The 16,569-nt window shown below is 44.3% G+C and overlaps 1 protein-coding gene and 1 long non-coding RNA gene across 5 annotated transcripts in view; both read left to right on the top strand.

Annotated features, from left to right (window-relative positions):
* Window positions 1-16,569, top strand: part of OSBPL10 (oxysterol binding protein like 10) — a 200,356-nt gene that overhangs the window by 16,224 nt on the left and 167,563 nt on the right. The gene's annotated exons all lie outside the window — the stretch shown is intronic.
* Window positions 4,247-11,051, top strand: LOC116419585. Its single transcript, XR_004229834.1, has 3 exons — window positions 4,247-4,437; window positions 5,591-5,820; window positions 9,728-11,051. It is a non-coding gene; the product is annotated as an uncharacterized LOC116419585 (long non-coding RNA).

Genomic DNA, 16,569 nt, shown 5'->3' with positions numbered 1-16,569 from the left:
CACTTTGGACAATACTAAACTTCTTTCTTAAATTGAGCTACTAGAGACTACTTTTTGGAGCTGGTCATTCATTCAGTGATCATTTATTAGGCTACTACTGTATGCCAGGTTCTGGAGAAGCACTCTTCACTCTCTGATTTATAAAAGGGCAGGAAGACGACGATATGTGCATAAAGTAGACACCTAGTGATTTTCAGGGAAAGTACAGCGGGGTTAATGGTATGTGTTGACATTGATTATTGGAGGATTATAGATTGTTACCTGTTATTGTATCTGTTGAGTAGTCTCGACCTGCATATGGAAGGGATTATAAAAGTCAGAGGGAGGGTATACTTAATATGAGGGATGGCTTGGTGGGAAGAGGAAGGAAATAAGTATTTATTAGGCACCTACTAAGTGCCAGGCTCTGTGCTTAAGCACTTTACATTTGACAGGGATAGGAATGTCTTAACTGGCCAGTAGTAAATCAGCCAGGTGAGCTGGCAGAGAGAAAGGGCTTTAGATGGCAGAGATTTATTTTATCCCCGAGGCTATAGGGAGCCCCAGACTTGAGTAGGAAAGGAGCCGGGGAGAGATGCTTTAAGATGTTACCTTGGGAGCTGTGGGGGTGAGCAGAGGAGGTGGGAAACAGAACAAAGGGAGATCAGTTAGGGAGTTACTGCCTTTGTTGGGGAGCAGGCAGTGAGGGTCTGAGCTAGGGAGCGACTGTGTGAGGGGGGCCTTGAGCTGGGCAGTGCTGACCGGGCCACCTCTGAATCCTGGCCCTACCACTCACTACAGGTGACCTTAACTGTCTGGCCCTGGGAGCCTCTCTGGCTGTGGCCCACTCTTCCTAGATGCCCCTTCCTTCCTTGGCTCATCTAATTTTGTGAGAGAGCAGGCTGGCATTTGGACTGGCACAGCATTTACTCTACAAATTACTCTTGGAAGTATTGACATTTTTTTACTCCGATTTTCAGCTAAACTCAGCCTTCCAATTATCCAGGTCTTTATTTCTGTCAAAATTGTTTTCTAGTTGTTTTTGTATTGATCTCTTATGATTCTGGGTAAGCCAGTGCCCACCCACCTGATACATTTTGTTATCATAAATGTATTTCTCTGTTAGTTTCTGTTATTGATCTTTTTTAAAAAATGTAGATTCTATTTGAGTTTATCCTGTATCCTGCCAAAGAATTGAGCTAAACCATTTGTCTCTAGAATTTTCTAAATGTAGCATGTCATTTGCAAATAGATTTTTAACCTGTTCTTTGCCAAAAACTATTTTCTTTTTCTCCTTTTATTAAAAATAAAAATGTCAATGGTATTTTATTTTTCAAATACATGTAAAGACGGTTTTCAAAACACTCGTGTTTGTCAGATTTTGAGTTCCGATTTTTTTCTTCCTCCCTCTCTTATCTCCTCACAATCTGATATAGATAAAACATGTGCAATTCTTCTAAACATATTTCCATAATTGTCATTCTGCACAAGAAAAATCAGATCAAAAGGGGAAAAAATGAGAGAATTAAAAACAAGCAAGCAAACAACAACAACAAAGTAAAAAACCATGCTGTGATCCACCTTTAATCCCCATGGTTCTCTCTGGATGCAGATGGGTTTCCATCACAAATCTACTGAAACTGCATGAATTACCTCATTGTTGAAAAGAGCCAGGTCCATCAGAATTGATCATTGTACAATCTTGCGGTTTCCATGTACAGTGATCTCCTGGTTCTGCTCATTTCCCTCAGCATCAGTTCCTGGAAGTCTCTCCAGGCCTCTCTGAAATCATCCTGCTGATCATTTCTTTCTTTCTTTTTTTTTTTCTTTTCCCAATGTTAAAGCATTCTTTTAAAAAAAATTCATTATTACAGCTTTTTATATACAAAACATATGAATGGGTAACTTCAGCATTGACAATTGCAAAATCTTCTGTTCCAACTTTTCCCCTCCTTCCCTCACCCCCTTCCCTAGATGGCAGGTAGTCCAATATATGTTAAATATGTTGAAATACATGTTAGATCCAATATGTGTGTACATATTTATACAGTTATCTTGCTGCACAAGAAAAATTGGATCTAGAAAGAAAAAAACCTGAGAAGGAAAACAAAAATGCACTGCTAATCATTTCTTATAAAACAATAATATTCTGTAGCATTCATATACCACAATTTACTCAGCCCTTCCCCAGCTGATGGGCTCCCACTCAGTTTCCAGTTCCTTCCCATTACAAAAAGGGCTGCCACAAACATTCTTGCACATGTGGGTCCTTTTCCCTTTATTAGGATACAGACCCAGTAGGGACACTGATGGATCAAAGGGACGCAGAGTTTGACAGCCCGTTGTCTGCCTTCACTTCTTGAGCCGACATGTGGATGTTGGGATATGGAAGGCGTCTGCTCTGAGAGCCATTGGTGATGATGTACCTTTGTCAGGAACAAAGCTTGGATATATTCTCTGTTGCTGGTGTTGCTGGCAATATTTGGGTTTCTTTGGTTGGTTTTAAGTGACATGTACTTGTCATTTGATGTAAGGAAAGTGAGCTTGCTTTGGTCAAATGCTCTCAGACCCAAATAATAGTAATCTGACATTTTATGTCCATGCTAATAAAGTCCTGGTCTCATGCTTCATTCTTGGTGTGGAGGTGACCAGAATGGGATAGAGATGTCTTGGGGTAGGGGGTGTTTCAGATGCAATTCATGGCCATTGGGGCAGCTGACGGCCTCTGGGCCTGGAGTTAGGAAGCTCTGAGATCAAATCTTGCCTTAGACACTTACTCATTTGGGAACTTGCAAATAGGTTCTTATCTCCATTTGTTCAGATTTGTCCTTTATTTCCATTCCTGGCGATGAAAAAAGCAGCAAGAGACAATCCCCGTCTTCAAGGAATTTACAATCTAATGGGGGGGGGGGGGGGGGGAAGAGAATGACAGAAGAGAAGGGAGTAAACATTTATCTAGCACCTGTCATATGCCAGGCAGTGTGCTAAGTACTTTACAAGAGAGAGAGAGGGAGAGAGAAATGGAGAGGGAGAGTGAAAGGGGAGAGAGAGAAAAAGGAGGAGAGAGTTAAAGAGAGAGACAGAAAGTGAGAGAGAAAGAGAGACAGAGTGAAAGTGAGAGAGAGTGAAAGAGACAGAAAGTGAGGGAGAGTGAAAGAGACAGAAAGTGAGGGAGAGTGAAAGAGACAGAAAGTGAGGGAGAGTGAAAGAGACAGAAAGTGAGAGAGTGAAAGAGACAGAAAGTGAGAGAGTGAAAGAGAGAAACAGAAAGTGAGAGAGTGAAAGAGAGAGACAGAAAGTGACAGAGTGAAAGAGAGAGACAGAAAGTGACAGAGTGAAAGAGAGAGACAGAAAGTGAGAGAGTGAAAGAGTGAAAGAGACAGAGACCGAGTGAAATAGTGGAAGAGAAAGAGAGTGAAAGAGAAAGAGACAGAGTGAAATAGTGGAAGAGAGAGTGAAAGAGAAAGGGAGACAGAGTGAAATAGTGGAAGAGAAAGAGAGACAGTGAAAGAGTGGAAGAGAAAGAGAGAAAGAGAGACAGAGTGAAAGAGAAAAAGAGAAAGAGACAGTGAAAGAGAAAGAGAGACAGAGTGAAAGAGAGAGACAGTGAAAGAGACAGAAAGTAAGAGAGTGAAAGGGGGAGAGAGTGAAAGAGTGAAAGGGAGAGATAGTGAGAGAGGGAGAGAGGGAGAGAGAGAGTGTGTGTGAGAGAGGGAGTGAAGGGGAGTAAAGGGGGAAAGAATGGAAGAGGGAGAGAGAGAGAGTGAAAGAGAGAGGTTGGCAGAGAGAGAGTGAAAGAAAGAGAAGGAGAGAGTGAAAGAGAGAGAGGAAAAAAGAAAGAAAAGATTGTGCTACCCCTCTTGGATGCTCTTTCCCCTCAATCCCCTGCCCTGTCTTGTGGACTCTCCCCATACGTGCGACCTCTTACCTGCCCACCGGGACTGCTGACTTTGGGCTTTTTGTCTAGTATTTCACTCGTTTCCTTTGTAATTCTGGTATTTTATTTTGTGCATTTAAGCTTGATTCTGAGAAGGGGTTCATGGGGGTCCCCCGCACCCACGTGCTTCGGAGCTTCTGCAGACCTTTCCAGACCTATACCTCAGGGTCCCCCCCTATCTGTGCTACGCGAGCAGGTCAGAGACATTCACCAGGGCTGAGCTGGAAACCCTTTAATTACACTTTATGCTCGTTTATTTTTATTCTAAATGGTGTCCGTAGCTTTTGGCTTTTTTTTTTTTTTTTTTTTTTTTACCTTAGTGGGGCTCTTTCCTTCCCTCCCCTCCCCCTGCTGTTGGACCCTCCCCTTTTCAGAAAGAAAAACAGTTAAAGGAAGCCAACGGACAGTCCTGTTCAGCATTCCGACTCATGTGCCTTTTAATGGGCGCCTTTGGGAGACTTGACGGCTTAAAGGGGGACCCTGGTGGTGGAGATTTCGGGCACTGGCCGGGCCCTCGTCAGGTAGATGCTTGGTCAGGGTCCCCCAGGTTGTCCTTGCAGACTCTTTGACCACGGGTAGGGCCCACTCAGCTCCTCATCTTTCCCCTTCACAGGTGAAGAAACTGAACTGCCCAGTGAGTGACCTGCCTCAGGACTCGCCTGAAACTTGACTAAAAAAATGAAAAAGCGTCTTGTGTCCTGCAGGCCTAGTTTCTAGACCTTAACCGGGTGGGAGTTTGGAGTCACTGGGCAGTTGGCTCTGTGGGCAGTGAGGAGCTTGAGCAGGTGACCTCCCCGCCCCCTGCCTCCCCTCAAATCTTGGGATCTCGGTCCTGGCTTAGGAAGGACACGAAGCTCCCAGGTTGGTTGTCTTGGGTCCTGGAGACACTTTGGAGCTTCCCCTTTCTTAGCCCCACCAGTGGCTGTGGAAGCTGGTCCAGCTGGGGAGCAGCTGGACAGCACCTTGTGGGGTCCAGCAGGAGGCTGTGAATGGGGATCTTATCTTCCACTATTTCCTAGTTATGTTTCTGGGGAAAGTCTTCCTCTAGTTGCTCCTCCTTCCTTTCCTCCCTCTTCTTCATCCCTTCTTCTCTTCTTCCTTTCCTCCCTCATTCCCTCCTCCCTTCTTCTCTTCCTCTCTTCCTCTCACCCTCCCTTTATTCTCCCACCATCCCTTTCTCCTTTCTTCCCTCTTTTCCTTTCACTTTCACTCCTTCCCTTTTTCCCTCTCTCTTCTTCTCTCCTTTCCTTCCTCCCTCTGTCCCTTCCTCCTCCCTCCCTTTCTCCCTTAGTTCCTTTCTCCCTCCTTCCTCCTTCCTTCCCTCCCTTCCTTTCTTCCTCCCTCCTTTCCTCCTTTCCTTATTCCCTTCCTCCCCGCCCTTTTATCTAATGCTGCATATTCCCCATAGTATGCCATACCAAGCAGGATGGGCATCCCATGTATCCATCTGTCTTGGATGAGCGTGGCAGGTGGAGGGCTAGACCCAGATTGGAACAAGAGGAGGTGAGCAGGCTGGACCTCCACTGGGAGATGAGCTGACCCCTTTGTTGATCCTGAGCTGCTGCCCAGCACACAATGTCATGTCCTCATCCACTCCTGTCAGCCCTGGAGCAGGCTACCCCTTCTCTCTTCCCGTCCCTGTCCCAAGTCTCAGGTTCCTCATCTGTTAAATAGGGAGGATGAAGGAGATGGCCTCTGAGGGTCCCTTCCAGCCTGGATTCTTGTGCCTATGATGAAGGTCCCCGCATCCCAGTTTCCCCATTGGCAATATGAGGAGGTTGCACTGGAGAGACTGAGCTCCTCTCCGGCTCTAGATTTTGGGTCCTGTGATCCGCGTCCCGGGGATGCTCTGGATGGCCGTGAATCTTGGAAGCTCCGTATCCTCCGAAACATCCAAACTGCAGGTGACTCAGAGGGCCACCGGGGGAGGAGTGGCAGGCGTGGGCTTGTGGTGGCGGCGGTGACTGGGAGCTGGAAGTGGTGTGGAGAATCTGTCAGCTGGGAGGGAGGTGGGCAGGGCAAGTCTGCAGAGCAGGGGCATCAGGGTGGGCACAGCGGGCACTGGGCTTGGGATCGGGCGGGTGAGGAGACTTCTCCCACCTTGGTGACTTTAAATACCTCAGTTTCCTCATCTGCACAATGGGGCTCATGACAGCACTCGCCTCCCGTGGGGCAATGTGTGTAAAGTGCTGTATAACTAGGGGCTCTCTGTGTCCGGCCCAGGGCAGGGCGTTCCGAGCCTACGTTAGCCTGATCAGCCTCAGTGGGATACACTGTAACGCGGCTCCGACATAATGACATCCTTTTGGTCCTCTTCAAGAACCAAGGACAGCAGCCAACCCACCAGCTGTTGTTATTCTGTGTGCTACAATAACCTTTACCATAAATCGCGTACATTACCTCATTTGTGCTTACAGTAGGTCTGCGAGTCTCTGTAGCTATAATTTATTTGTTCAGGTCCATAGAGATGTATCTCTATATCCGTTCCTCTGTGTCGTCCGCTTACTCTTTCATTCATGTTCTGGCCTAGGATCTCCTTGATGGAGGGAGCTCCTGAGAGGTAGCTTGCCGTGGTGGACGGGATTCTGGATGTGGGAAAACCGGATTCAAGGCTGGCCCCTGATTGGCTGATACGCATCTCTGGGCAAGTCCTTCACGGAGGATGGAATCCTCTAGGGATGCTTTTTGGAAGAATTCATTGCATAGGATAGAGAGGGAAATGTGGGGAAAATGAGGGAAAAATAGAGAAATGTGCCCCGGGGAGGGAGGATCCATGCCGAAATGATCTGGGTCTCCAGATATCCCAGTAAATAAGGGTTTTGATTTAAATCCTTTCCTCCTTGTGTTCACAATATGTCCCGTGGCATCTGTTCATGTAAATCTGGGACTAATGTGGCTGGATTTAGGACATGGAGTCTGTTTGGATATTTAGGTTAAAGACCCCTCCCCCCCAAAACCCTGTTGACTGGGTAGAATTTATATTCACTTTGTGGTGTGGGGATTCAGTTGTCGTCTCAGTTTTGCTGTTCATACAGTAGAGTACAGTTAGTAAGTCATGGCAACTTGGGGACTTCTAGCTAAGAAATCTTATGTGGTTGCTTGCTAGTGGATGGAGGGAGGACTCAGAATCGAGCCTGGAATCGGGAAGACCCAAATTCAAATCCAGGCTCAAAATAGTTGCTACCTATGTGATATTGGACAAGGCCCCTGACTCCCCTCAGTTTTCTCAACTGTAAAATGAGGATAATAAAAGCATTTATTTTAGTAGGAGGGTTGTTAGGAGAATCAAATGAGATGGTATTTACAAAGGGCACATAGTAGGTGCTTAATAAATGTTCTCTCCTTCCCTGAATACCATTGGAATATTGTGGCATGGGCCGTTTTTGGAACTCATTCTCCTTTTTTGGCATTTTACCATCCCGTTTTTGTTTTTTCCTTTTATTCTATGAACGTTTCACATGTTAGTGCTTAGAAGCAGTAAGACACCAGAACAAAGCATGGGCTCAGATATTTCATGGGAGCCGGGGATTAAGGAGGCAGTGGGTGGGAGCTGCTTTTAAAAGGACTGAAATTCAAGTCTATAAATTCTGCTTTCTTAACTAAAAGGAAAAAGGATAAAAAGGCAGGCATGAAGATGACAGAATAGGGAGGAAGAACTGAAACGTGTGAAAGCCTCTGGACTACTCAGCATTTTGAAAAAATATGGGGATGTAGGTGGAACAGAGGCAGTCTCCGGACCTTCCCTGGACCGTGGTTTCCTTATTTATAAGATGATGGCATTGGCCAGGATGGCCAAGAGCAGTGAGCCCAAGAAATAGGTCCCATTTCTGTTCCATTTCCTTAATAATTATGTGGCTTTGTATAATGTCATCTTAACATCTCCCTGAGACTTTATAATTTTTTATCTTTAAAATAGGTATATGGGTAATTTTCCTCTTTAACAAGATTACTGTGTGAATTAAATGAGAGAATGTATGTGAAATGTCAAATCTCATCTACTGATCGCACCAATTGACATCAATGTCAAAAATCTCATCAGGTGACATCAGTGTCACAAATCTCATCAGATGACATCAGTGTCACAAATCTCACCAATTGATATCAGTGTCAAGTCTCAACAAATGACATCAGTGTCATAAATGTCATTAATTGAATCATTGTTAAAAATGTCATTGCTTGACATCAGTGCCATAAATCTCACCAGTTGACAATCATGTCATAAATCTCACCAGTTGACAATCATGTCACAAATCTCATCAAATGACATCAGTGTCACAAAGCTCATCAAATGACATCAGTGTCACAAATCTCATCAAATGACGTCAGTGTCACAAATCTCATCAAATGACGTCAGTGTCACAAATCTCATCAAATGACGTCAGTGTCATAAATCTCATCAAATGACATCAGTGTCATAAATCTCATTAATTGACATCATTGTCAAAAATGTCATTGGTTGACGTCAGTGCCACAAATCTCACCGGTTGACATTAATGTTTGTAAGTCATTACTTTTTTCCAGTCCCCTACCCCCCAGTTTAGAGATTTCCTGTGGCTTCTTGCAAACGTGGACCCCCCATTTTCGCACTTGAAGACGGCTCCATTTTCTTAGGTTTGTCAGGAGATGGCGGCCTCCAAGGCCCTGGGAGTCTATTGCTGCTGCCTTCGGCTACTTCTGAGCAAACTGCCTGCAGCTCCTAATGGGAAGGAAGAGGTCGGGGTCATTTGGCAGGCAGGCGGCCAAATGGGTCTCTTGGGTAGCTCGGTTGTCTAGACATGATGCCTTCCTTGGGAGTCTTGGTCACTTTCCAGCCCATTGTTCAGGCCGGCGGCTGCCCCTGCTGGAATTTGCACAGCGTGCAGAGGGCTCTGGCCAAGCCCAGTGGGTCGGGAAGGGATCCGGAGAATCGGCTCAGCCTCGGCTTTGCTCAGCTGGCCTTCCCCAGCTTTGCTTATTTGCTCAAGGTGATTTCATATTCTTCTGACTTTTTCTTGGGTCCTTGGGCCTGAGCCAAGGATTAGCAAAATGTGTTTGTTTTGTTTCTTCTTCCTGCTTTTATTAGATTTAGATCTGGCCCGGTCCTCTGTGTCTAGGCTTTTATTAAGGTATTGGGAATGATACAATATTTATCTTCTCTTTCCCTCCCTTTGTGAGTCCTGTTCTGCAAACTCACATCTCTGAAAAGTACAGCCTTTCTGAAGGAATGTTTTTAGAGAAGAACAAAAACCATGTTGTTTGAATTATAGATTTGGGGGTGCAATGAAAAGCATGGCTTTGGGTCTTTAAAGAGTCTGATATTTGGTTGGGCTGGGTCCTCCCTGCGCTGGTGCCCACTGGGAGGCAGTAGATGGTCACTGAGGGTCCCTGTGGCTGAGAAATCCAACTCCCAAAGCCCACCAGCAAGACCAGCCTCTTTAGGCTGATACAGGTGGATCCAGTGACGTTGACTCCCAGTTCCCCTCTGAATCCCTGTCCCAGTCCATCCTTGAATGGGCTTGGTGTAAGATGGTCATGGACAAGAGTCCTGTTAGTCCTGTGTTGGTATCAAGAGTTAAAAAGCAAAGACTTTAGCAATTGAGAGCACTTTGAGCTACCCTGCTGTAATGTCCCTTCTCTGCGGGAGCATTAAAAAGCACAGAAGCAGATTTTGTGAGTCATGGATTTAGACTTTTTAGGATTTTAGAGGTGTGTGAATCCACTCCCATTTCATAGATGAGAAAACTGAGATATGGAGGGCTTTAAATGACAGGATCATAGCTTTAGAAATCCTAGGGGTCTTACGGGCCTTACATTTTCATTTTATGCATGAAGGGCCCAGGACATGGAAGTTGAAAGGTCACCCAGCCATGATGGGATTTGAATCCGGCTCCTCCTGACTCCATGTCCAGTGCTCCAGCCGCTCTCCCACGCTGCCACAAAGCAAGTCGCTCCTGAAACCAGAGTGCTGATCCGAAAGGACCTTTCTCATTTTCTGATTAGATAAAATTTTAATTGTGACTTAGCACAATCTTAATGGTGATAAACTGTGTCTTGTCCTTGCAGTTAATAAAGGATGAAGCTTTGCAGATACCAGATAGTGGTAATAAGTTTTAACACCTTCCCCTGGAGTGTCTGCAAGACCATTAGCTGATTAGAAAAGTAAAATGCTTTTGTGCAAGCTCAGCCCCTAACTGGGAGAGCGGAAGGGACCTCGGGGGCTGTGCGGGGGCCCCTTCTCCGCAGGGTCCCAAGCTGCTTGGGTTTGAGGTCTCTGATGGGGGAAGGTATTGATTAATGCAAGGTGGCTCACTAGGTGGTTGGGTGGAGAGGCAGGAGAGGCTGTTGGTGGGCGAGTTGTGAGACTGGGCCAGGCAGAGGGAGGAGATGGAGAAGGACGGAGGGCCCCGGGCAGATCCCAGAACCAGCTCCTCGGGGCTCCTTTTGTATCTTCAGAGCTTAGTACAGTGCCCGGCACAGGGAGGCACTGGCATGCATGCTTATTGATCGATTGGGAATAGGAATGAGGGAGGTGAGGCTAGAATTGGAGGTTGGAGCCAGGCTTAAAACCCAGGTGGACGAGCCTCTACACAGGGCTGGAGGTTTCCCAAGTACCCTGGGTAAAAAAGCAACCAGAAGTGGAGGAGAACCCAGAAGTCAGGGAAACTGGGGCAGCCAGAGAAGGGAAATGGAGGCGCCTTCTGGTGGGGGCTCCTGGAGAGACTTCATTGGAGGGAGGAAGGGACTGGGGCTCAGGGGGAAGGGATGGCGCCAGTGCCCAGAGCCAGTTCCCAGACTGGAGGAGAGAATGTTTAATGGGAAAGGTGACAGTAAATAGGATGTAAGTTCTAAGCTATCCCAGAGAATCCAGAGAAGCCTGCCCAGTGGAGGGAGCTCCCACCGAGGTTCAAGTTGGGTCGCTGACCTGTCCTGGTTGTGGGAGACCATGGGCAAGACCCCAAGTCAGGTGAAGAACGGCTCATTGGTGAAAGGCATTCCCACAGCCAAGAACTTCGTGGGGACAAATGTCACTAAATGTTGTATTTTGATTTTGTTTAGTTTAGCCATAGCCATGAAATCCTTTGCCTTACAATAATTGCTAACCCTTCCTTCTTGATATATTTTTCTTGATTTAAAAAAAAAATCTCCATTGAATTAGTTTTTTTCTAAAACTAATTTGTTTTCTTTTTCCTTTCAAGAATCTATTTTCTTTTTTACTTATCATGCCTTTATCATGGTTCTGAGATTTGTTTCCTGCCCCCCCTCCCTCCCCCTGCTCCCCTCCCCCTCTCCCATTAGATTTTTTCCCCTTCTCCTTATTAATTGTTGTTCTTTCTAAAGGCATATGGTAGACTGGGGGCTGGTCAGCAAGCCCAAATCTCACATTTTACAGAAGAGGAAGTTAGTCCCAGGGAGGACAAGTGAAGCATCTCAGGTCTACTAGAGAGGGAGTTGGAGAGGCAGGGCTTGGACCCGCGGCGGGACTCCCAGCGTGGGACATCCTTCCCCCTGGCCCACCTGTCCCCACCTCTTCCGTATCCCAGCATTTCTGCAGGGATGCTTTTATCCGCCCACATACATAACGTCTCACTTTACACAATTGCCATTTTGTGTGAGACTTGTTTATCATTTGGAAAACGCCTTGGTGCTGCCTAAGGTATAATTTTAGACAGGCTTGTTAAACATTTCCACTGGCTTTTTGTTGGGCAGGAACTCTCAACAGAGCTCCACCTTCAGATTCTTCTTCTCTACTTACCAAGAGTTAATGTTTCATCCGCAGAGAGTCCTTTGTAGGATGTGAAGCATTCCTTCCACAAATGGCTTCGGCCTGAAATGTCAGCTGAGTCCTGACCTTTGTTTTTTGGAGGATGTCTATAATACCCTTCTGATGAGTTAATTTTGCTTCAGATGATTCATTCATCAGCTACTATTTATTACTGCTTTCTAATGTGTGAGGCTGTGATATGCACAGAGGATTCAGGTGAGAACTGAAATAACCTCTCCCTTACAAGAGTTTCTATTGGCTGTGATTTAAATAATTACATGTTGAATTAAAATAAATTTTTGAGTTAAATTAAAAAAATTAAAAATTTATAAGTTAAAATCAAATTTAAAATTAAAGCTAAATTTAAAACTAGTTTAAAATAAAAATCAAACTAAATTTCACTTTAAAATAATAAAAAATTAAAGTTAAATTTAAAATTATTTTAAAATAAAAATCAAATTAAAACTTTAATTTCAAGTTAAAGTTAAATTTAAAGCTTACACTTAGTTTAAAATAATTTGAAATTAAAGTTAAATTTAAAACAAACTTAATTTAAAATAAAATTCAAATTTAAAATTAATTTAAAATTAAAATCAAACCAAAATTTTACTTTAAAATAATATAAAATTAAATGTAAAATTTGATTTAATTTAAAATTAAAGTAAAAAATTTAAGATTAAAGTTAAATTAAAATCATTTCGTATTGAAGTTAAATTAAAATATAATTTAATTTAAAGTTAATTTAAAATAGTTTTTTCTTTTTCCTTATAATTCAAAATACATCTTTTATTTTTATATTCCCCAAATTTCTCCTTGTCTTCCTCTCTTTTTTCCTCTCTAAGAGAGTCAGCTTATACAACAAATAATTTTTTTTTCCTAAATTTTAAAAAATGAACGTTTGGCTTCAAGATTCAAAGTACAAGTACACAGACTGTCCTAAGTAGGCAGAAGCTTAGCCACTAATTTAAGCTGGCCACTGGTAATGAATTCTTTGGCTGTGCTATCCCATAAACCAACCTAACAAAGAATATGGCGACTACAGAGGAAGATTAGTACAGAAGGGGAGTGAGAGTGCTATAAGTCTCATAAGTTTTAGACTATCCATTAACATGAATTGTAAATACTCTTAAATGTGATTTATTTGGTCAGGGACCAGCAACCAGACACTGTATGGAAGATATAAAGCACCGTGATATTAATTTTCTCTGGTAAATGAAACCAGAAGATTCAGAGAAATTAGTGTTGCTCACAGGTCCTCCTCATTCAGGAGGTACGGGGCTGTGTATAGAGCTTGGACCCGCAGTTGGGAAAATCTGTGTTCCTAGTGACCAGATGTGGGACCCTGGGCCAGTCACTTACCCTGATAGCTAGCGCCTTCCTCCCAAGTGGTGAGGAGGATCAAGTGAGATATCAGTAAGGTACAGACAGATATTAGCCTTGTTATTACTGTCATGGCCTGCACCAAGTAATATTCCTAACCATCGTGTCTAAATCAGCTCTTTATTATTAAAAATAGATTTTTTAATTTTCATATTAACAACACTAGACCAGAAGAAATGATTAAGCCTAGATGACATTCCACAAACTTGTTTTAACTTCATCCTAGCTAATTTTAAGTGGTCACCAATGCAAGACAAACCAAACCAAAACAAAAAAGGCAGAGTCTATTTTTGGATAAAATTTCAAAAGCAGTCTATTCTGCTTTTGCAGAATTATGCTTTATTCTAAAGCAGTCAGCACAAAGAGGAGGCCGGAAGATCCCAGGAACTGCCTCGTCTAGGGAAAAAAGTAGCCCCCAAGCCCCCAAATGGGACCTCTGGCTCAGAATGGAATTGTAACATCCATTGCCCCTGAGGTGATGTCACAGCACTGCGCTTGCTGGTTGATGAGGTTGCCCAACACAGTCCTAAATGTTCCTCTCACCTTTGGTAACAATGAAACCCCCTCACCTGGATCCCACCTGCTTGGGTATCCTGTGCCATAGAAGGTATCAGAAGGGGGATGCTGAAGAGTTCTGCCAAGGAGAACAGAGTTGTGGTCCTAAGTGAGGGGCTGCCCCTGTGCACTGTCATTTTTGGGGGCTGCCACTGTGCATTGTCATTTTGAGGGACTGCCACTGTGCACTGTCACTTTTGGGGGGCTGCCACTGTGCACTGTCACTTCAGGGGGGCTGCCCCTAGGAATTCTCACTTTTGCCACCAGGCAGAGTGGTTGCATTGAGGGATTTTTACTTAAATGTTTTTCGCTGCTATAAGGGTGAGGAAGTGTTTCTGAAGTGATTGTGACATAAAAATGAAAGGCACCAACAAAAATATTTTTTTAAAAAGACATTAAACTTTGCTGATTTGGCCCAAATGCACCCTGAGGAATTGTGAGCTGGAGTTGATGTCGTCTTGAGATCGCTGAGGGATTGTTCTACAAGGTGGCTCCGGGTATAAAAGCAACAGGAAAAAACCACATGCTAAAATGTGACGTCGGAACCCGGGGAAAAGTGCAGTTTCGTTGTTGGGAAATGGAATATTTAATTGTGAAACTCTTTTAATTCTGCATCAGTGTCTTGGATGAAAAAGGATTGCAAAGGGACCTTTTCGCTTGGGAAGTTTTTCTCTGATACGTTCTACTGTTTTAGTTCTCCTAATGATTTTCCTAAGGGAGTACGGCAGAGGGGAGGGGAGCACTGGCTTGGCCCCTGGAAGGTCTGGGTTGAAATCCTGCCACCTGGATGCATATATGTGTACACACGTATACATGTACTTGCACTTATATGTGTATATGTCTCTCTGGTTGCATATATGTATATAGATGTATACATGTATCTGCACATGTGAGTGCATATATTTATACATGCATTCACATGCATAGATGTATACACGTACCTGCACTTACGTATATGTCTCTGGATGCATATATGTGCATGTGGGCATACATGCCTCTGCATACACATAGGTGAGTTGCATATGTGTGCGTGCATGCATACACACACCCCACACATCTCTGGGTGCACATACATGCATGTGTATATGTCTTTGCACACATATATGTGAATGCACACACGTGTGCATGTGTGTAACTCACACATGCACATGTCTCTGGGTGCACACATGTGTATGTGTGTATGCACACACCTGCACTCACACATGCATGTCTGTGGATGTACATAGTGCATGCATGTATACGTGTCTCAGCACACATGGGTGAGTGTATACACGTGTGCACACACGCATACATGTGCCTGCACTTATATGTGCACATCTCTGGGTTCACACACGTGTATGCATGTATACATGTCTGCACATGCACGAGTGACTGTACATGTGTGCACATGCATACATGTGCCAGCACTTATATGTGCACATCTCTGGGTGTACACAGTGCATTCATGTATACATGTCTGCACACACATGAGTGACTCTGTACAGTGTGCATATGCATACATTTGCCTGCACTTATAGTGCACATCTCTGGGTGCACACACGTGTGTGCATGTATACATGTCTGCACACACATGGGTGAGTGTGCACATGCCTGCATGTGCGCACACCAGGGGCACCAGAGCTTGAGTTGCAGGGAAGGCAGCAGACGCTGCTTTAGAACCTTGCTGCCCGTCCCAGCCTGCCCCGGTAGCAGAGCTCAGGCCCAGCTCCTTGGAAGTCACCTTGCGGGGCGAGCAGTTCCTGAAGCTCCTCACTTAGTGGTTTTTGGCCCACCAGTGCTTGGACGCCAAATGGACAGGATGTTTTTGTTGTGTGTTGCCTGTTTAAAAAAAATCAATGTCTGCGAATTAAGGCTGGAGGAGGTGCATTAAGTGTGGTCAGCGCGCCTCAGGGACTTCTCTTGTGGACTTGTCTGGCACCCTCCCGCACCCTCCCGGAGGTCCCAGGCCTGTGTGGTATCCGACGTGTGACCTTGGAGCTCTGGGGAAGGATAAACGAGCCTCTTTACAAGAGATCCCAGAGGCCTTCAGTCCTCACCCCTAGAAGCAGGGGAGGCGAGCTCTCGGCCCGTGATGGCTCTCACTTGGGCTGGATCCGTGTAAATAGAACTTTAAAGAATTAGGATGTGTCGAGGGCGAGGTTCAACTGATCTAGAAAACGAGGGGATTGGGATGAGCCCTTGATGGGCCTTGAGCGGAACCCCTTCTCTGCCTGTAGCATGGAGGGAGCGTTTGGGCCTGGGCCCCCGTGTGGGCTCCTCGGGAGCATCATCAAAGAGTTTGTCTTGTGCTAGGGCTGCCCTCAGATGCATGTGTGTGTGAAGGAGCTGAAGGAGTTCACGTCTGTGCTGGTAAAAGCAGTTCAGTTTTTAATGGCAAAACTTGCTTATCTCTGTGTTTGTTTTGTAAGCCTATGCCCCACAAATTATGCTGTTTCCTTTTGAGTATTTTTGACATGTTAGAGTAGCTTTTAAGCTACTGTTTTCTAGTTGGAAGCTTCCCAAGAATGTAGGCTTTGTTATAAATAAAAATATAATCTCTGCTAAAATTGGAATGTTGGTGATTTATGAGGAATCAATGATATTTTTTTAAAATCACCTTTATCTTTGTAAGATGTCACAGTTATATCTATTGCCATGAATACTCTGTACTTTTTTGGGTCTGGTTTGCTATAAATTAGTAAAACATAAAAAATGTAAAGTGCCCTATATATATATATATATATATATATAAACACTCTGGATCCTAAAGTACTTTCCAGGTAGACTCATATTTCATTTTTTAAATAAAATTTTTTTTTCAGTGAAGTAAAAATGAACTTTCCTTTCCATATCTTTCTCCTATTGAAAAACAAAAGATTTCTCAAGCAAAACCAATTCTCTCATTGGCCTTTTCCCCAAATGTGCCCATTACTTGTTTGTTAGGCAGAGGACAGGAACCTTCATCATCTGTCCCCTGGAATCAAGCCTTTCAGAGTTG

The sequence above is a fragment of the Sarcophilus harrisii genome, chromosome 5 (genome assembly GCF_902635505.1).
Source record: "Sarcophilus harrisii chromosome 5, mSarHar1.11, whole genome shotgun sequence".
Lineage (NCBI taxonomy): Eukaryota > Metazoa > Chordata > Mammalia > Dasyuromorphia > Dasyuridae > Sarcophilus > Sarcophilus harrisii.
Note: the sequence above shows the minus strand (reverse complement) of the source record. Positions and strands in the feature narration are given on the sequence as shown.